Source organism: Chanodichthys erythropterus, chromosome 6, assembly GCF_024489055.1.
Source record: "Chanodichthys erythropterus isolate Z2021 chromosome 6, ASM2448905v1, whole genome shotgun sequence".
Taxonomy (NCBI): domain Eukaryota; kingdom Metazoa; phylum Chordata; class Actinopteri; order Cypriniformes; family Xenocyprididae; genus Chanodichthys; species Chanodichthys erythropterus.
This window is the reverse complement of record NC_090226.1, coordinates 24248397-24266858: the sequence shown is the minus strand read 5'-3', so window position 1 is coordinate 24266858 and position 18462 is coordinate 24248397. Positions and strand designations below refer to the sequence as shown.

Here is an 18462-nt window from a genome sequence, read left to right as displayed (position 1 = left end):
CAGTGTCGAGGAGGGTTTCGACCTTGATGTGTTGTTTGATGATAACGGAGAGGTAAAACTTTCTTGCTATACTTTTCTCAATGAGATCACCCAGGAGTTGGGGGACTGGAGTTTGGGATGATAGAGGTAGGATGTCAGAATTGATCTTGTTTTCTTCGGAGGAGTGGCAGACGACCAAGACCGCACTTTCAGGAACTGGAGTGGTTTCCACAGCAGGTGTTTGTTGGATGCTGCTGTGAACTTACCCATCAGGTGTTGGATCAGTTTCTGACTGTTTTGCAGGTGGGACTTCTTGTCCGTTTGAAGTTATGGTGCTTGTGGTTCTCTGGGAGAGAGGTGAGGTGCTGTTCTCTGGGGTCTGTTGAGTCAGGTGGTCACTGCCATCTCGTCCGGCCGCTAGTCAGGATGAATCTGGTTTCTCTTTCTCTTCCCACTTCGGGTCGTCCTCCTTTCATTGGAAGAACTCTTTCATCAGAATTTTCATCAGCTCTTGAGAGTCGAAACAAGGTGAAGTCTTTTGTTCTGGTATGGATTCATTTTGAGCTCGGTCAGCTTGGAATCTTTGTGAGTTTATTCGTCGATTCTTTGGGCTGGTTGCTCCAGGGTGTGTTTGTCGTTTTCCCTTGGATTCCCACAAGCTTTTTCTTCTGGGGTTTCCAAATGAGCTTGGCTGATTCCAAGTTTTCTCACAATGACTCTCATGAGGTCTTGATTGGTTCCATGAATTTTCCCAGTGACGTCCAGGTGAGCGTTGTCGTCCACGTGGTCCATCCCAGCGGTTGTCTCTCTGTTTAGTTCGAGTACCAGTGTGGGAGTCACACTCTTTGTTGGACGAGGATGCATTCCACTCTTTGGGTGTCGGCTTGGCAAGGTCTTGACGCTGGGTGCCCTCTAGGGCCAGCCCCTGACTCTGAGTGTTGAAGTCAAGAACTGCGGTGGTTTTGGTGCCCTTTTCTAAGGCCATCTTCTGTTTGCAGTAAGCTTTGTGCGCCAAGTCTCTTAACTGTTGAGCACTCATTGTGCATTGACAGGCAAGGACACCAAGATGGTGGCTCACCCAAGGATGGAGGTTTCTCAGGAAGAGAGTTTTGAAGTTCAATTCCTCCTCCATGTTCTGTTCGTTGCGAGACCCAAAGTATGCTAGCCTGAATCGGCTATAGAAGACTTGAGGAGTTTCGTGACGACCTTGTTTTGTTTCCAGGGCAGCCACTAATCCTTGTTCTGACTCAGGGTCGGCGAACTCTTTAATGAGAGCTTCTCGGAGCAGGTGGTAATCAGTCTTTGTGTGGGCAGGCTGCCGGTCCAGGAAGCTGTGCACTTCAGAGCTGGATGTGGCTCTGAGCAAATAAAGTCTATCTTTGTCAGTGACATTGGGTCTCATTTCCAGATGGAAGTCAATATCTTGCAGATAACTCTGAACATTTGGACTACCTGGCACATTTGGGGTGAATTTGCCAATGTTACTAGCAAGCTTGTCCAGGTCTCTGAGGTCCAAGCCATGAGATGATCTGTGGCTGGCTGGAGCAAGTTCTTTTAGTTTAGTGGGGAGTAGGGCTGGGCGATATATCGAATGCTTTTGTCACACGCATTTCGTCAGTAAAGCCGGTTCCCTGATTGCCGCTTAATCGCCATCACCTGCTTTCAAATGAAGCGGCATTTAATAGACAGAGCCGTAGATCACTGATAAGACACTCAATATCGCGTTCAATATCAACGGCGGTTCATATCGATATTGAACACGATATTGCGTGGCTTATCAGTGAACTACGGCTCTGTCTATTAAATGCCGCTTCATTTGAAAGCAGGTGATGCCGATTTAGCGGCAATCAGGGAACCGGCTTTACTGACGAAATGCGCGTGACAAAAGCATTCGATATATCGCCCAGCCCTAGTGGGGAGGTAGGATTCTTCGGAGGGAGCTGATGACTGTTTTGGCACTGCCCCCTTCTGATCATGTGCCAGTCCAGGAACAGGGGACTCCGTCCTGCTTGGCAAAGGTAAATTCGGTGTCCGACGTGTTCTTGGCGGCTCACAGCGCAATTCATATGCATGCTTGAGTTCCTCTTTAATACTGTCGGACTCTTTTTTGATGTAGTCAAGCTGACGTGTTAGACGGCTGACCTCATTTCTTGACTCATTCAGGTGAGTTTCGAGAGCTTTAATTCGGCTGTTCTTGTCTCTGAAGTCAGCCTTTGCTTTTTCCAGTAGCTGTTCTGCGTACTGTAGCTTGTCGGAGAGATCAGCATAGTCTGCTTTGCCTCATTCCATTTCTTGCGTAGCAGCTGCTAGGATCTCTTTTAGCCTGTTGATCTCCACTTTTGCGCCTTTTTCCACTTCATCAGGCCCTTCTTTTCGTTCCTGAGCCTCCAGCTCCAGCTGTTCGATGCGTCGTTGTGCGCGTCTCAGCTCCAGATGGCAATGGGCGGCTTGCCTGTCACTCAGTTTGAGGGTGGCGATGAGTGTGTGACTTAAGGAGCCGGTGATCTTGGCTAGTTCTTTGTGACTGTAGCTCTGGCTTGGGTCTTGTTTCATGAGGCTTGTTATGCTGTCATCCAGATGGTCCTGTGTCTGATGCTTTAGTGTTTCTGCGGCTTTAGGTAGGATGCTGTCTGTTACAACACTTAGCCAGGTCTCCAGATCCTTCCAGTGTCCATGTAATGAAATGTAGCGGTTATTAATCAATTTATGGATGAAATATGAATATAATAATTCATAAGGTTATGAATAAATTATGATTCATATATCGACCCAACGGGGAATTAAACATATATTGTGAATCAATTACAACGAATTGTAATCAATTACATATAGTTCTGGTTTAATAATTATTTAGAGAAACTGTTCGTTTGTCCAGCAAACTAAGTCCCTCACAGAATATTATAAACAGAGTTATTCTCTGGCCGTGAAAATAACTTGCATCAAAGCATAAAGCGATCGAAAAACGTTAAAGTGACTTGGTTTTCAGCTGAAAGAACAAACAGAACAATCGAGCGTGAATAACGTTTTAATATATGCAAACTACGAATACAGAGGTTATACATCTAAATATATATACAAGAATACACATATATATACACGAGAATGAAAATGAAGAAAAGACAGGGAAAGAAAGATGATCAAAGAATGGCAAATTACACAGTTAAACCTTCTTGAGAGAGCCAGCACGGAAATCAGTTTAGACAAATTTAAGGTAAATGATAATACTTGCTTATTGGTTCAAGTCCGTGAGTAGCAGTTTCCACGAGAGGGTTTCTCCGGCGGGGTTTTCAAAAGAGGTTTAAACTTAAGTAACTTAACCGAAGAGAGAGAGAGAGAGAGAGAGAGAGAGGAAGTGGTCCTCCCGAGCTGCGCGCGTGGTTGGGAAGCGCGGTCACCTGAGGCGTCCGGAGAGACGTGCACGAGACGATCAGGAGGTCACCGGGAGAACAAAGAAAAGGTGTGTGTCATTGTTTTTATGGAAACCCAAACGAACACACCTCCTGAATTGTAGCGGCCAATAGATGCGCAGCACTATTTGGCGGGCAAAGTTCCTTGGTTTGGTCTCCTAGATGAATTTGCATACTTAATGGCCATCAGACCGGATTTCAAGATCGAGTGCTTTCTTCATGATGTTTTATAAACGTAGTTCAGGAGGAACAAGTCAAATAAGATACCCAATCATTACATCATCTTGATCATTACGTCATCTCAACCAGCTGTCAACAATATGTAATCAACGTATCTACCCAATCGGCATGAGTTCAGGCCTGTATATAATCACAGTCAAACTCACCCAAGGATCCTCGACAGTTTCCAGAATTTGCTCCCGCCCTAAGTTCCTAACATGTCCGAAGTCGCGTCCGATGAAGAATCTTTCATCCTCCAGGAATCTTTGCCACAATCCTCTGGCCTTAAGAACAATTTTTCTCCAATCCAACGGCATTATTTCGGAGGGGCGTCAGCCCAAACAAACGGGTCCCTGCATGCCAAAACGCCGAGGCCTGTCACCACGTCCGAATCATCCGCGATATCCTTCTGTGTATTTCCCTACTCTGGCCCATTCAATCATTACTGTCATAGAAAAATGACAATAAGGCAGCCGAGCACCAAGCTCGAGTCTCGGGCAATGCCGCCTCTTCCCGCGACGGAACGGGCCTTCTTCCAACGTCAGGCCGCCGCAGCAGGCTTTCAGTAAACCCGGAGCATGGGAGCCGCGCCGCAGCGCAGATCCAGTTCCCAGCCGGCTCACTCTCCACTCCATCGGCTCAACCCCGCAAGAAGCACAGTTTAAATCCTTCTCGTCTTCTTTCCTGAATTTTCAGTCATTCCATCTGGATCAATGTTGATCGGGGGATTGTTTCTGTGACTTGCCGTTATAAATTACTGTGCCGCTTCCTTGCGGTTAAACACGCAAACAGTGGCTCATATATCACGTTCAGTTCGCACGCTGAATCACTATGAAACCCGGAACTTATTGTCATCGCTGTTCTGCGATTTATCAACAAATCGCTTGGAAACTTAAAGTAATAGTATGCATTTCTGTAACTTCAACCCACAGCTTCACTATTGAGACGAGGCACAGACTGGTAGGACAAATTCTTAAAATCGTTCTTTTGCTGATGCATTTAAATAAATTTTACCGTTCCTATTCATCTGTATGTTCATCTATATTTAGAACTAGCAGAATCTGTAAGTAACGTAACGAACCATAGACAAATAACCAGTGAATAAACTGTTATGTTGTATGTTCCTACGCAGTTTGATAAAGCATCAAATTTGATTTGAGTAATTTGAGTACCAGGTCTGGATAAGTATTGGGAAATAGAACTAAAAAATAAACAAATAAATTTAATTATAATAAAAAAATAATAAAAAAAAAAATCATTCAAGCAGCGTGTTCATGGTAAATTTAGTTCTTGTTGAACACCATTGAATAAATCCAAGTTGCACATTTTTATTATGCAAAGCTCTCTTTTTACAAGCTAGTCTCTTTTGATCTTTACTAAATGAAGGTGCACGTGACTCAAACCAGCAACATTTAAAAGAACAAACGATCATCTAAATCAGTCTGTAGCCTACTTTGCTGTTTGATGATTGTTCAACATCAATCAATTACAGTACAAACTGTAAACGGCAGTATGGTATCAAACAATCATGCCAGAGGTGAATATATGCAGGTTATAAAGCATTTTAGGCTTATTAATAAAAATTAATAATCGATTTCTCAGCCTTGCACAGTTTTGCTGAACTCAAACTGAATTTATGGGCTTTAACTTAAATAGTTAATTTCTAGGCCTCACCACATAAGGAAAAATAGGATATTCTTTTTATTTGTTTCCATCTTCATAGATGGTCCAAACTGTTCCATACAGGAACTGCTATCTTTGCTCAGCTATCTTCATGATGCGCATAATCCCGCAGGTCGCTTTTTCATCTCCTCTCTCTTGCTTCTTCGATTCATGCACTGGGCCCCAGATTCCCCACTCTCCTCCTCCCTCCGCCTAGCCACACACCACAGTTTCCCAGGTGCCACACCACATACAGCTCTCTTCGCCCTCTTGGCGAATGCCTTCCCTCCTAGCGTGAGGATGCCTCCGCTAGCAGAGCAAGCTCCGCTGTTTCAGCCATTTCATCCCACCGTCTCTTACCCTATCCATTTTCTGTGGCCTGTAGATGTTAGCGTGAGGATGCCTCCGCTAATAGCGCAGGCCCAGTCATCAGTCTCAAACTCTCTTTTTGTCTTTGGTCTACAGCTCAACCACGGACCTTAGCGTGAGGCTGCCTCCGCTAGCGGCGCAGGCCCAGATGCCATATTTTACTCCCCAGTTTCCCTCTTTTCTACACTTCTTGTTCCTCCCCAGGCTCCAGGGACTGACCCAAGCGTGAGGTTGCCTCCGCTAGCGGCGCAGGCCCAGAGGCCTTATTTGAGTCCCAGCTTCCTTCTTTTCTACACTTCTTGTTCCTCCCCAGGCTCCAGGGACTGACCCAAGCGTGAGGTTGCCTCCGCTAGCAGCGCATGCCCAGAGGCCTTATTGGACTCCCAGCTTCCCTCTTTTCTACACTTCTTGTTCCTCCCTAGGTTCCAGGGGCCAGCCCGAGCATGAGGCTGCCTCTGCAAGCGGCCTCGGGCCCAGCCATTCCTCCAGCCTGCCTTTCCTGATTTTCTCTTCTCAACATTACTTTATTTATATCATGTAAACAGCATTAAGAACCTCCAAGCTCCCAGCAGACCACTTTTCCAGTAATTTGTTCCCCATAGGAGCAACAACCACAGCTGCTCAATAAGGCCTTTCCCAGCATCAGATTCAAACACTTGGTCACTGGTCATAAGAAGCTTTTAAGAACTACATCAAACTGTTTCCACATTAAAGAAGCCTAACAAACGCTAATCAGCTAGGTTTTCAGCTCCAGCTCATATTCTCACACATACCCACAAGCCATATCAAACTCAACTAATACCATCTGTGACGAGCAGGGCGGGCGAGAGCCGTGAGGGAACGGCGCGAGGCCGGTGACGCGAGTGATAATGAGCGTCACCTGCGAGGCGTGCCGGCCTCGAGTCTCTCACGGAGGAGCTCCGGAGGCATAAAAGGAGGAGCGACTACAATGAAAGACGAGAGAGGACCAGGCCTGGACTTTATTTTATGTTTTGTTATGTTTGTGTGGCCGGCAGACGTCCGCGAGGGTCTGCCGGCATTACTTTCGTTTTGTTTGTTTATTTTATATTAAAGTTTGGTTGAATGTTCGCCGGTTCCCGCCTCCTTCTTCCCATATCTACTAACCTCGTTACACCATCATTCCAATAAAATGGGAATGATCTCATTGCCAGTGCAGCGATGTGCTCAGCTCCCGCAGGAGCTCAATTCTTCTGGCCCTTCTCTCCACTGCCGCAGCAGTGATGTCACTTTGTCTCCCACAGATCAGTTCTTCTGGCTAATTTCTCCACTGCCGCAGCAGTGATGTTGCCTCGGCTCCCACAGATCAGTTCTTCTGGCTAATTTCTCCACTGCCGCAGCAGTGATGTCACCCCCGTTCCCGCAGGAGCCCAGCTCTGCCCAAACTCGCCCTCATCCAATGTTGCAAGAAATCTCCCGGTCTTCAAACTAACCCTCTAAACAGATGATTCAAACCACTCAGTCAAATCAGTCAAACTTCAATCTGACACCATGAGTATTGAGCTCCCATAAGAACCTCAGAAACGGTATACATTTTCTATTTTCGTTCAACTATGGCTGGGCTTATCCGTCCAATCGCTGCGAGTATTGAACTCCCGTCGGACTGCGCGAAAGCCCTCCCAGTCGAAAATAGCTAAACGTTTTGAGTTTATGCCATCAGGGGCTTACCCGTCCATTCGCAGCGAGTATTGAACTCCCGTCGGACGTCGCTAGAGCGCTTGCCAATCTAAAATAATTAAACGTTTACCTCAATGCCAGCAGGGGCTTACCCGTCCGATTGCAGTGAGTATTGAACTCCCGTCGGACGCCATGAGAGCCTCCCAATCCAAAATAACTAACGCTAACCTCACTGCCAGCGGGGGCTTACCCGTCCGATTGCTGCGAGTATTGAACTCCTGTCGGATGCCACAAGAGCCCTTACCAAACATGAACCCCTCTGCCAGCGGATGGGCTTACCCGTCCGATCGCAGCGAGTATTGAACTCCCGTCGGACACCGCTAGAACCCTCCCAATCTAAAATAACTAAACAATTACCCCATGCCAACCGTGGCTTACCTGTCCGATCGCAGTGAGTATTGAACTCCCGTCGGACACCACTCGAGCCTCCAATCTAAAATTACTAAATGTCCACCCCACCATCAGTGGGGGGTCTACCCGTCCAATCGCAGCGAGTATTGAACTCCCGTTGGACGCTGCTAGAACCCTCCCAATCTAAAATAACTAAACATTCACCCCATGCCAACAGGGGCTTACCCGTCCGATCGCAGTGAGTATTGAACTCCCGTCAGATGCCGCAAGAGCCCCCCAATTACTAAACGTCCTCCCCACCGTCAGCTGGGGCTTACCCGTCCGATCGCAGTTAGTATTGAACTCCCGTCGGATGCCGCAAGAGCCCCCCAATTACTAAACGTCCTCCCCACCGTCAGCTGGGGCTTACCCGTCCGATCGCAGTGAGTATTGAACTCTCGTCGGACACCTAAAGGGGCCCCCTCAGCTGAAGCTTCCCTTCTAGTCGCCGCAAGTAACGAACTCCCGTCAGATGCCATTCCTTCTCAATGTTCTGGCTGGTGGGGTTTTACCCATCCGATCGCTGCGAGTATTGAACTCCCGTCGGATGCTGCAGACGCCCCAGCTAAAACATCTAAACCTTATCTTAGTTTGCTGGTCGAAGAGGTTTATATTCATTGGTTCGCTGTGAGTATTGAACTCCCATCAGATAGAACCCTCCCGATCCGGCAGAAAGCTTTCTCCTTGCAAACATCAGCCTTATTTCTATATTTTTTGGGGGGTTACAGTTCCCGGCTGCTGTCCGTAGCCAACATTCTGCATTTTTGGGGGGGTACTCTGTGTTCGGGCCGATTACCGAGCTCGGAGCCCTCTCCCCGGACAGCACGCCAAATACGTTTACCAATTAATTTACCTGACTTATTTGTAAGTGTGAACTCGTGAAATGATGTTTTATAAACGTAGTTCAGGAGGAACAAGTCAAATAAGATACCCAATCATTACATCATCTTGATCATTACGTCATCTCAACCAGCTGTCAACAATATGTAATCAATGTATCTACCCAATAGGCATGAGTTCAGGCCTGTATATAATCACAGTCAAACTCACCCAAGGATCCTCGACAGTTTCCAGAATCCCTCCACCACCCCGTCTCCTCACACTCTCTGGATTACTTCATATAATCTAAAAGGAGGGGGGGGGGTACTCTGTGTTCGGGCCGATTACCGAGCTCGGAGCCCTCTCCCCGGACAGCACGCCAAATACGTTTACCAATTAATTTACCTGACTTATTTGTAAGTGTGAACTCGTGAAACAGTATCATTAAACACATAGAAAAATGCATATGTCAGCCATGTGACCCACCTCAGTAAATAGCTCGAGTCCGGAGCTTTACGGAGAGACCAAACTCGACAGATCAGAAAGGCATAGGAGAGAAGTTATGGTTTACAGACAAAATTATATCGTTTAAAATGCACACTAGCACAAATACACTCATTTAAACACTAGGAAACATGCATAGGCCCTAAAATATATGAAATATATATTTTAGCATAGTGGTAGTTATATATATATATATATATATATATATATATATATATATATATATATATATATATATATATATATATATATATACAGTTAAAAGTGTATGTTTGTGTGTTTCTGTATGTGTGTCTGTGTGTGTGTTTTTGTGTGTGCCAGTGTGTGTGGGTGCTGGAATGTGGATCTGGCCCGTAGTCCACATGAGGGGCCCCTTTGATGTCCTAAGAGCAAGGAAATTGGGCCTGCTGTGTTACCTCGGAGGGCCACAAAGGTGTCAAGTGGGCTCATCTTTAGTAGACAGTTCGGAGCCGATTTAGTGATTAAGAAACAAAGTTCATCAGGTTAAAAGCGTTCTGAAAACTCCAAAGTTTATTGATTATCCTGATACGTGTGCATACGCTACAGATTCCCCCTTTCGGCCAACGAAGTTCCTGTGCGGACTTCATTGGATGGTAACCAAGTTCGATGGCACATGGATCCGGATGGTCACGCAGCAGGTGGTTCCTACTGGTCCTTGAGGGAGAGCAGATAAGCACCTGTCCATGGATTCTTGCATCCCTTTGATCCCTTGGGATAGGATGAAGGCCAGGCCCAGGGCGAGTGCGTACTTGATTGCCATGGAGAGGCAACGGATTGTGTTGGCAGCAGTCCAAGCTCGGGCTCTAGGTGAGCTGGTCAGGACAGGCAGTCGTGAGAGTGCTTGGAGGGCTGCATCAATGGGAGTACTGTCACTTAGCTGGGACCCCCCTTTGTCAATCCTCGGTTCCATTCCTGGATCTAAGGTGTGATGGTGATCCCTGGGGGAAGATGGGATTTCCAGTTCTGACTGGTCCTCTTTGCTTGAGAGACAGTGCACTGCCAGATGGCTGTGATAAAGGATGGAACTCAGGGGTACCTGGATCCTCTTACTTGGATTGGGCAGGCTGACACGAGTGGCGGTGTTGTGCTGATTGTAGATTAGGATGGCAGCATGAGTGGGGGTGTGGATGAGCAGTCGATCACCCACAGTCTCGGCTTGTGTTCCGATAACTGGGGTGCGAGGCTTGGCCGGGCAGCGTGTGTCGCTGGTCATGGGCTGCAACCGGCCCATTCCTTCAGTGTGGTTTCTGAGGAAGAGCTGGTTTGGGCAGAAGTACTGAAAGTCTTTGGTGAAACTACACCTGCGAAAGTGGGGAGCCGGGCACAGCCGTGGGTTGCTGTTGTGGTAGGCTACCGCAACTGAGGTGTGTTTCTTGGCATGGGTGTTACGTTGCCGCCACCTGACATTGGCCGTGTCTTTGGGTCTGCCAGTAGCAAAATCCAGCACAGTTTGTGTAGGATACTGAGGAATCCTATTCATAGCCACTCTGTCCATAGAGAAGCTAATTTCTCGCAGCAGGTCTGTCAACAGAGCTATAACCAGCTGATTTTGGGCAAAGTCATTCTGGAGGACTGTAAACAGTTGCTTCCTTGAGTTCGCAGTTTGGATCAGCAGGAAACTGTGAGTGCGGGGAACCACCGCAATACCTTTCCAGGATTTGCAGGTGGTTTGCAGGGTTTGGCTCTGTGTTGCGAGTTGCTTTCTCAGTTGTAGGCGGAGCTTGTTGTGATGCTGATGAGGGGAGCAGGCTGTGATGAGACTCAAGTCTCCTGCTTGGTACAGATGCAACGGCAGTGGCACCTGCCGTGCCATCAGTAGTTCTGTGGGGAACACCTGAGTTGACTCCTGTATGGTGTCTGTGATGGCCATGAGCATCAGATGAGGTTTTACAGTCCAGTCTTTCTGGTCGACTGACCGTGGAAACGTGACTCCTCTGCATTGCAGTGGAGCTCTGTAGTTTGGGTTTACAGTTTGGACTTGACAGCAAACCTGACATTCTCTGACATACTCTGCCACATCTTTCTGCATGCTGGGCCAGTACGCCACTTGTTCCAAAGTCTCATAAATAGTTCTGGTGCCATGGTGTTTGGCACATGGTGTGTCGTGGGTGTATATCAGTTCACCCCCCTTTTGGCCCTGTGGCAGTACAAGCTTTGGCGCTGTGAAGACATCAGGGACATATTTTAGAAAGTTCACTCCCACACGCAGCATGTGGTCGGTCATGGGACCAGGTGCCACGGGAACGGGAGGTTGGAGGGGTATGAGTGGTGGTACGAAACATTTTGCATGGAAGTGTTGGCAAGTTTGGTTGTCAGTGGCAGTGGCAGTAAGGGGGGAAATGTTGCAGGAACAGTCCGCTGGCTGCGGGTTGTTGTTGTCACACTAAGGGTGGGTGAATGGGGTGGGTGTGACCATAGCTTGTTATGCAGGGTGCCAGTCTTGGCAAGGGCATTAGTTTGGTCGTTCACGCCTTTGTCACGCCCTGGTTGCTTTAAGCGTCTTTTCACCTTTTCCCCGTAAGTGATCGTGTCGTGTGCTTGGGTGAGGTGATCACGTGTCTGGAACAGGTGTTGATGTTTCACCTGCTTGTTGCATTCAGTCTTGAAACCAGTTTGTTTCCAGCCCAGAAGATGGCATGTGAAACAAGGTCTGGCAAAGTGTGAGTCTGTGCACATGAGTTCTCTGATGTTATGGACAGAGGAGACTTGAAGGGTTTTGAGGGTCGCTGCTGCTTCACCATACTGACATGACTGGGGACCCCACCTGCTGTTCTGTGATTGGTCGCTTAACCATCATACCCCTGCACTTGCCTGTAGGATGCCCTCATGGATGTATGAACGTCCATCACCGTAGGCCGTGGGCATTCCTTGGCACGCATTCTCTTTGAGGTACCTGTGACAGGTTGGTTGCTGTTGTTGGGGTACCTTTACCTTAAGTGTCAACGCTGGTGTGTTGTTATAGCAGTTTTGACAGGCAGCTGAATCTCCGCTCCGTGCAGACTTGTGCTTTCTGGCACGTTGTGGCAGTGGCACCTGCTGGTTCAGCCTCCTGAAGTCGCTGGTGGGTCGCCACTTGCTGTCTGGTTTGACAATGGACCAGGTAGGGACTGAATAGGTGCTGTTGCATGGGCAGATAACACCTTTTCCTTCTGTTGAATGAACAACCTCCTGTACTGGTTCATGTGGGGCGATGTGACCTTCGTACTGCCTGATTAAGGTGGGAGGAGCATTTGGGTGTGTTGCACTATGCACTGTGTGAAGTTTAGTGAGACCACAGCATAAAAGGTCTTTTTCAAATGTCACTTTGAATTTGTTTGAGTTTCTGAGTCTTTGACAGTCTGCATCATTCTTTAGCGCACTTGCATCTTTCTGGATCTGTTGGCCTTTAGGCTCAAACCTTGGGAAGGGCTCCTCTGTTGTGGTGTTAGCTGTCAGGTTGGCTGTCAGAGGTGCAGCGCTTTCCTGAGTTTCACAGGCAGGCTGGTTAGCGACTGTGGGTACTGCAAGGTGTTTGTCCTCCATCAGCTCTGTTCTGTGCACCTGTTCTGTGGGTACCAGTTTGATGGAAGTGATGGAGATGCTCTTGAAGGATGCTGTGAAACTTGTGTTGCTTAAGCTTCCTTCTGGGACCATGGCAGCTGGTATTAAGTTAATGACTGTTAACTTGCGTTCAAAGTCATAGGGGCCGTGGTCCATTATCCATTCTAGATGGTGGGCTTTGGGAATGCTGATGTCTGTGACCATGCATTCGTTGAGCCAGCTGTGAACTACGTAGGGTGACACTTCAGTTAGCGGTGTGGCTTTTTAGAGCAAGTCCAAGTTCCACGCCTTCAGGTGACAGTGTGAAGGAGCCCAGCATGTGGCTTAGGGTTTGACCACATTGCCTGTTGAGCCAACCAGCACCCCCTTTGGTGTAAGGTGGTACTACCGTTTCCTGTGCGTGGAGCCAAACAGCACCCCCTTTGGTGTAAGGTGGTACTACAATTTCCTGTATGTTGATCCAAACAGCACCCCCTTTGGTGTAAGGTGGTACTACAGGTTCCTGTATGTTGATCAGGATGCAGACCTGTTGGATAGTCTGGCCTGACAGGAAGTTGGCAGTGTTGACAGGAACAACAGGAAGCTGTACAGTCATCGGGGCCCACAACAACTCATTTGCACTGTCCGTATGAGCATTAGAGTGCATCAGGAGGTCTGGAAGGACCAAGAAGTGATGGGTTAAATGCCGGTTGTTCCATTTGAAGTTCAAAACGCAGATGTCCTTGACAGTCATCATGGTTGGCAGACGAAAGTCTAGTGGAAAGTGTGTTTGCTTGTTGACAAATGGGAGGTCCGGTGTTCCTTCACTGAGAGCATTTAACAGCGTGTGGCTGAAGGCTGAGTTGTCTGCCCACAGTGTGAGAATAATGTCTGTTGTAGTTACATCATTCAGCTGTGAGTCTGTCGTGACCTTGGAGCAGAGAGTGTTACAGTCTATGGTGAGTTGAAGTACGCCGGGTGGCGACCTTGAACTGTGCTCTGAGCCGGGGTTCCCGCGGTTAGCTGGGAGATTTCCCGCGACCTCTGTGACCTGACCGTCTGGCTCAGGTGGTCTGGGTGACTGGGAAGGCAGAAGTTCACACACTTGAGCCCAGATTTTCAGCGGTCTGGCATTAAATAAGGGCTCAAAACAGTCTAGCAGGTCTTTGTGGATGAAACAGGGAAACGTGTCCATTTGCGCTACACACACCGGAGGTGCCAGGCTCACTCGACCAATGGTGTGGTGCATGGGAGCTGTGTGTTCAAGGTGGACCTCATTAGGACTGTGCGACTGCACATTCAGCTCACATCTTTGTGACTTGAGAGTCTGATTTTGTCTTTCAGCTTCATTTCTCAATCTTTCAAAAAGGTATGGACAGGTTTCTGGGCAGTGGTCGGAGACTGTGTAACTGGTTTGATTTTCTACCGTCTTTTCAGGAGCAGTGTTCTGCTTGGCGTGAGCTTCGTCAACCAAGTTTTGCAGCTGCCGAGTAGACATACTGCGTGAGCAGGCCAAGGCTGCCAGGTGATCACTCACCGCAGGGTGCAGCTCTCGGAGAAGCAGAGTGTTGAAGATGAAATCTTCCTCCATCGCTGGCTGACCACATGCTCTGAAGCAGGCCATTTGCAGTCGGCTGTAGCAAGTGTATGGGTTTTTCAGTCTGCCCCGTTTTAGGTCCATGGCAGCAGGGAGCCCTTGATCTGATGCAGGGTCAGAAAGCTTTTGGATCAGAACCTGTCGCAGGTGCTGGCAGTTGGATGTGACAGCTGCTGGCGAAGGTTCTTGGCCGTTGGACGTTTTGGGCAGTGGACTTTTAACCCCATTTGGAATTAAGGCTTCTTGACTGGTTAGTGGAAACTCGGTGATTTGTGTTTCGCCTCTCGTGCCACTTTTCAGTACTCTGTAACCAGTGTCAAGTTCATTCACATAGTCTCTTTGTTGTTTCGGAGCCATAACTCCTTTCTGGGCCTGTTGGAGATGATTTTCACAGGTCAGGGCTTTAGTGTGTCTGTCTTTCAGCTTAGTTTCTGCTTTGGCTAGGGGAGCTTCGCTGTGTTGGAGTTTTCCAGTCAGTTTTCTACGCTCCACCTCCAGGTGGAGCTCTGCAAGGGCTTTTTGAAGTCTTTGCAGCTCCTCCTGCAGCTCGGGTTTGGATTCGTCCGCTGTCCAACACTGGTCCTGGGTCTCGACGAGTCGCTGATCGTGGTGACGATGAATCTGGGCCTGATTCCTCCGGGCGTCCTCCGCCTGGAGCTTGAGGTTGTGGGCGATGGCTCGGATGACTCTCGCCCATTCTTTGTAGCTCGGCATTGGATCGTGGGCCATTAGTCGATTCAGGTTGTCGTCCAGCTGCTCGTTGCTCAGGTGCTGGGGATCCACAGCGTCGTTGGGCAGGATCGTGCTGGTCAGGGAGCCCAACCCGGTCGTGAGTCCATCCCCATGGGTGCTGGGGCTGGCTGCTCTGAACACGTTAGCTTGCTGTTGGCGAGAGAAAGACAGCACAAACAGGACCAATGCAAGCACGCGCAGAGCTAACGACTTATAATAATGCATGATTATTTAATTCTTTGGTTTGGTTCCAGTTAACTGGTGCAGACAGTTAGTGGAATGTAGGCTAGACACTTAATTGTCGATAGCCAAAAGGACCACGCGGGTCAATTTGTGTGGGTGAGTGCCGGATTTGAATAAAGATTTTGACAGGCGGTAGCCCTAAGAGTCCTTTGATGACTCTCGCTGCTCGGTCGTCTATCTATTACTCAGTTTTCCATGATGGCTCTCACAGGCTCTGCTTTTACATGAACTGAAAGAAACAAACACAGTAGAGAAGCAAAACAGAACAGGGTGGCTGCAATTAAATGAGAAATAGAGCAGTAAACAAATAGAAAGGAATAAAAATAGAATAGCAATAAACTAAAACAGAAGGGCTAGAGGGGAGAAGTGAAACTTAAACTTCCTATTCCAGCTGGGTTTATGACGGTGTCAGGCGAGTGCACTGTTGCGTCATAAAACCTAGAGAGATGGTATGGATCGAGAGCCTAAGGGTTGGCCCGCACCTGAATAATTGAAGAATATGTAATATTCTGTGGCTTTCAATTAGGTGAAGGGACTGTATGTCACTAATTTAGGCCTGGGTGAATCGTGGGTGCCCAGATAAGAACTCAATGGCAGGCCACCTTTCCTTGACGTTCAAACACTCTTCTGCGGTGTCCGTGGCCACCTGTCCCCTTTGTACCACGGTGCAACCTCTCAAACAGGGAACACCAGCACAATTGCGCACTTTGGCAAGGTATTTGCGCCAACGGCCCGAGTGACCGGTCAAAATTGAGTTTTCCCTAAACTCAGAGTCTGTCCCCTTTACGGGCAGTTACTCCAAACGGGCGGTTCTGTCGTGCAGAAGCCTGAGCAGGGAAATTAAACAAAATTGCCGTTTGTTGTCAATCTGGCTCGTTGCCTCCCTGTACCTGATACACAACTCGCTGATGTCCTTGCGTGTTGCCCGTGATACGAGGTCAGAGTGTCTCCGATTCACACACAGTCAGTGAAAGAACCGCCAGGCCAGGTAGCTCCACTCACTGGAACTCACTGGAGCAACCGTCAGCTCACCCCAGGGCGCTAAAGGGCCTTATCTGCAAGTGCACAAACAGTCAGGTAAACACGACTTAATTGTAAATTTAAAACTCAATTTAAATCTTGTTTAGATAGAATTTAAATAATTAAGTGTGTAGGATAAAAGAGTAGGGGTCTAAAATGAACTAGCTGGAAGCAGAACAAAAGTGAAAATAAAATAAAACAAAAAAAAATCAGATGCACTTGATTCAAATTTGAATTAAACTTGTTCAATTAAATTTAAATGAGTGCATAGACTAACAGAATGGGAGAAAGAAAAGAGAAAGCCTTCCCTATTTGCAGATTTTTCCTAAAGAGAATTGCTTGTTGATAGCAAAATGCCAACTGATTGACACTACTTAATTTTAAAATTGAATTAAATGTTATTTAATTAAATTCAAAATAAGTGTATGAAATAAGGGAGGCTTGGGTGTGCGTGAATATTATTGCCAGCCAATAACACACAGGACCCAGAACTAAGAGTGAATAAAATAAAACATTAAGTAATAAAAGGGAATGGATTTCCAAAGTAAAACTAAAGAAATAACCTGAGAGAAAGAGAGAGAAAAGACAAAAAGGGAATGGATGAAATAACACAAAGTAGAATAAAAATAAAATAAATAAACTGAAATAAAATAGAGTAGATCTGTGAATACTGGAAAAAGAATACAAGGGAAAAAGAATTGACTTATCTGGTAGTGTCCACCAGGGGGCGCACTCTCAGAAAGTGAATTCCCTTGTTGGAAGGGAAACAATTTAAATTAAAAATTTAAACGTGTTTAAATTAAATTTAAATCAGTAAACCACATTCCAACAATGATTGGAAAGCATAACCACCAAAAGCAAATTACTTTTACAACTCCCCGCAGTATAGAGAAGCAAAAGATAATTTTGGGATAATTTCAGTTCAAAGTATGGAGCGGCTTTTACTCAGAACGTCCACGCGGTGGCGTCACTGAGTCCACACAACCAATAAGTAGGGAGGGGTGGCACACCTGAGCAGACTGCCCTCTGGCGTCTGGTCAGAGTTACTGCATCCCCTTTCTTTGATTCGTGATATAAAAACGAGCGCTTTGTGGGGTTCTGACCCTTACGCTGTTTTAACTGCACGGTCACGATTACAACTATAGAACCTCAGCGGATTCTTTCATAAATATATGTGTACCGTTTTACTCACGGGTACACAACTCTGGGAATCAGTCCCTTTGGTGCAAACTTTAATGCACGCGAATATGTAACGCTTGCGGGATTCCTTCGCCGCGGGTTACAAATCAACATTGGATCAGAATGTTGATATAGCTCCAAATTTTACACATCAATCGATAAACCAGGTGAACTGCTCTCCGATTAGATTTGTAAGCGGGAATACGTGGTTTGGGTAGCTAGGCCAAACGGCGTAACCCAGGAGCGCCAGCTATACTATGAATTTTTGGACGACACAAATGATTCAGATTCAGTAGTGGCAATTTACTAATAAGGCCTTAAAAGAGATTTAGTGGGAATATTCGCCACTATACTCATTTCAAAACGCGTTGAATACGATTCAATTCGTTAATTCAAGCGGAAATTAATATTCAAAACTATAACTTACTGCAAAGATTGTCGTCCTTCACAGATACGAGCTTGAAATATCAATAGACTGCAGTGTATTTCACGGTTAACCAAGGCTAGGCCTGCAGTGTTTTTAGACACAAACAGCAGCTTGTTAACGGTGCGTAGAGAGGACTCGTGCGTCTTCTCACTGAATAAAGCGCGCATGTACATTAAGTCATACACAAATTATTCTACATTGCTCTTTTACCAAAAACCAAGTTTAAAACGTGCCTTTAAATTCTCCACCAAATAAATGTAACGAAATGTAGCGGTTATTAATCAATTTATGGATGAAATATGAATATAATAATTCATAAGGTTATGAATAAATTATGATTCATATATCGACCCAACGGGGAATTAAACTTATATTGTGAATCAATTACAACGAATTGTAATCAATTACATATAGTTCTGGTTTAATAATTATTTATTTATTTATTTTAAACTGTTCGTTTGTCCAGCAAACTAAGTCCCTCACAGAATATTATAAACAGAGTTATTCTCTGGCCGTGAAAATAACTTTATAGTTTTATAACATAAAGCGATCGAAAAGCGTTAAAGTGACTTGGTTTTCAGCTGAAAGAACAAACAGAACAATCGAGCATGAATAACGTTTTAATATATGCAAACTACGAATACAGAGGTTATACATCTAAATATATATACAAGAAAATA

General features: G+C 46.5%; 1 pseudogene; it reads right to left on the bottom strand.

Annotated features, from left to right (window-relative positions):
* Positions 1-400: 400 nt before the first annotated feature.
* LOC137021270 (nuclear mitotic apparatus protein 1-like) lies at positions 401-14265 on the bottom strand (annotated as a pseudogene).
* Positions 14266-18462: the final 4197 nt, after the last annotated feature.